Source organism: Hipposideros armiger, unplaced genomic scaffold (genome assembly GCF_001890085.2).
Source record: "Hipposideros armiger isolate ML-2016 unplaced genomic scaffold, ASM189008v1 scaffold_169, whole genome shotgun sequence".
Lineage (NCBI taxonomy): Eukaryota > Metazoa > Chordata > Mammalia > Chiroptera > Hipposideridae > Hipposideros > Hipposideros armiger.
Genome location: NW_017731519.1, coordinates 1,091,627 through 1,094,509, shown reverse-complemented (window position 1 = coordinate 1,094,509; position 2,883 = coordinate 1,091,627).

Sequence of the window (2,883 nt, the reverse complement as noted above, 5' to 3'; positions counted from 1 at the left end):
GGGGCAAGAAGCTCATTTGTGTGTATTAAAATGCACCAAAGAACAGTAAGACTTTGGGTGAGTCTGAATATTTCTGGGAACTTCGTTTCCTCATTTGTATAATGAGAATATTAGTGAGATGATGTCTAATTATCTTCTGTTTCTCTACTTCCTCTACTGTCCACTGCTGACTGTCCTCTTTGCAGGAGTTTTCTTCTTCAGCAATCCCAAATAAATTAAGGAAAAGCTGTGTATCTAGATACACATAGACGGCTATTACACACGGTGTGATTGAATGTCCACTATGTCCTGGGCATTTTACATTCATGGTTTCATTTGATCCCCAAAATAATGTTACAAGGTTATTATTAATCATATTTTACAAGAGAAAACAGAAATTTAGAGAGGTAAAACAAGTTGTACCAGCACCTGCAGTTAGTAAGTGATGAAACTTGGAGTTGAGTTAGTCAGCCCCCAAATCTACAGTTTTTACATTAAAACATACTGCCAATCATGCAGATAAGTGCAAACTAATGTGCAGACTGTAAAGGCCAAAATTGTTCTCCTTCCATCCCAAGTGTGGCTCTCAGATGGTGTGCTAGAAACTGGGAATACCAAGAAGTTATCATAGGGTCTTGTATTTACAGGAAGAGATGGAGAAAGAGGGAGAGAGAGGCAGCAAACTGAGGGCATTAAAGGAGTTGAGAGCGGGGGATTCTTATCGTTGCTGGGACTTTCTGGGAGGCTTCACAGACATAGTAGAACTTGAAGGTATGAGGCCTAGTGAAATGTCTTTGTCTAAGCAGAAATAGGGCCTGTATATTATTTAGGATACTTTCAACTACATATAACAGATGACCTATAACTCAAAATGGCTTAAATATTAAGGAAACTTTGTTATTTCATAACAAGAAGTCCCAAGATAAAATGACTTTAGGATTAATCTCATGCTCTAGAACAGGGGTCAGGCGAACTTTTGAGATGAAAGAGCCAATCCTGCCTGTCCTTCACAATTTAAAAATTATTCGAGAGCCATAAAACAAGTGAAATCACCATTATGTGAATAATATCCTTTAAAAATTGTATAAATGAAACTATGATAGCTTTATTTTCATTTTCAATTGTACTTCAGAGCCACATGTATGTACCCAAAGAGCCGCATGTGGCTCGCGAGCCGCAGTTTGCCGGCCCCTGCTCTAGAACATCACCAAGGACCCAGGTTTCCCATCCCTATTGTCTGCTCTCCTCATCCTCGTTTCCTTCATGGTTGCAGGAAAACTACTGCAGTTCATGATATTCAATACAGACATAACCCTATCTAGAAGAACAGCTACTGCTTCTTTCCGTGAATTTATCTTTAAGAACAAGGATACATTTCCTAGAGTCCCCGACAGAATTCCCTTCATGTTTCATTTGCCAGAATTAAGGTATGTGCCCAGGCCTAAACCAATTACTGACAGAACGAGACCACCAAGTGGGGCTTAGGCCAGTCAGGATTGGTTCCCAGAGCTGGGAACAGAGCCACTCTTCTCTGAGTCCCTGTAGAACCAGAGCCCTGCTCTGAGGCAGGATCCGGGAAGTTCTGGGAGGAGGCAATCAGTGTGTCCACAGTACACACAAGGATAAGGAGGTGGCAATGCTCTGGGAATTCGACATACAGTTCAAATCAGGACAGGATTGAGTCAACACGTAAGCAGACCAGAATGAGAATTTTTAGGGCTACTTGTTGAAAATACAGAGAGTAGGAACAGATAAAAGAACTTACCTTTGGGCAAGTAGAAAGATGATATGTTACTTCCTTTTCACACCAAGAAAATTGGACTAATTTCAAGGGATTTTAGCATAGTTTCTATTCTATCTAGATCAGCGGTTCTCCTTCCTAATGCCGCAACCCCTTAATACAGTTCCTCATGTTGTGGTGACCCCCNTAATAAACTGCAAAAAATAAATAAATAAAAATTATGATTCTCTTTTTATAGCCTCTATTCCTTCTGTTGCAGTTTAAGAGGGATAATAAAAAACCACCATTTCTTTCCTTGAGTTTAGAACCAATTATGAAATAAAACATACTAGAAAGACAAATGATAACCAAGGGAATAGCCTTCTTACTGATAATGTTGAGTTTGAAAATGCATCTTGAATCCATGGCCACATGAACATGCTAACACTGCCCTCAACACAGAATTAAATTCACCCACTAGTCAAAGGCTGAGCTTGACACCACAGTGGCCCACGACTGCAAGGCAGAGAAAGAAGGTAAGGGGAGCGAACGTGGAACTGAGCCACACATGCTCATTTCCTCCTTAACCTCACCAGAGGTGGAGTATAAACTTAGCTGAAGTCCGGTATATATAGTCATGAAGGAATGAGAAAATCCTCTCCAACTGCAATGGGAGATTACTCCTCTCTCTCTAACTCCAGTTACATTTTCCTCCATACCTCATGATAGCTGTCCTAATTCAGGGTCTTTTCCCCCTCTTTTAGATAAAAACACAATATTCTCTAAGTTGGCCTCCCCATCTCTGGTTTTCTACCATTTTATCCATTCTGTGCACCATTTCCAGGTTAATCTTCCAAAATCACGTCATAATCATGGGATAGCTACATGAAATCTAAACTTGAAATCAGGAAACAAGGATTTTAATCCTGGTTCTTTTATTAACTATATGACTCTGAGCAAGTCACTTCACTTTTCTGTCTTTGGGGAATCCTTTATACATAGCAATGGCATGGTTTGATTATTCATTCCTATTCTATTACATTGATTCAAGTTTCAAAAACTTGCAGTAAATTTGTCTATACTATACTATTCTATACTATAATGTCTATACTATAAATCCCTTAGGATGATAGATACGGCTCTATATAATGATTTCCAGACTTCGTTCCCACAACTTCCTAGAG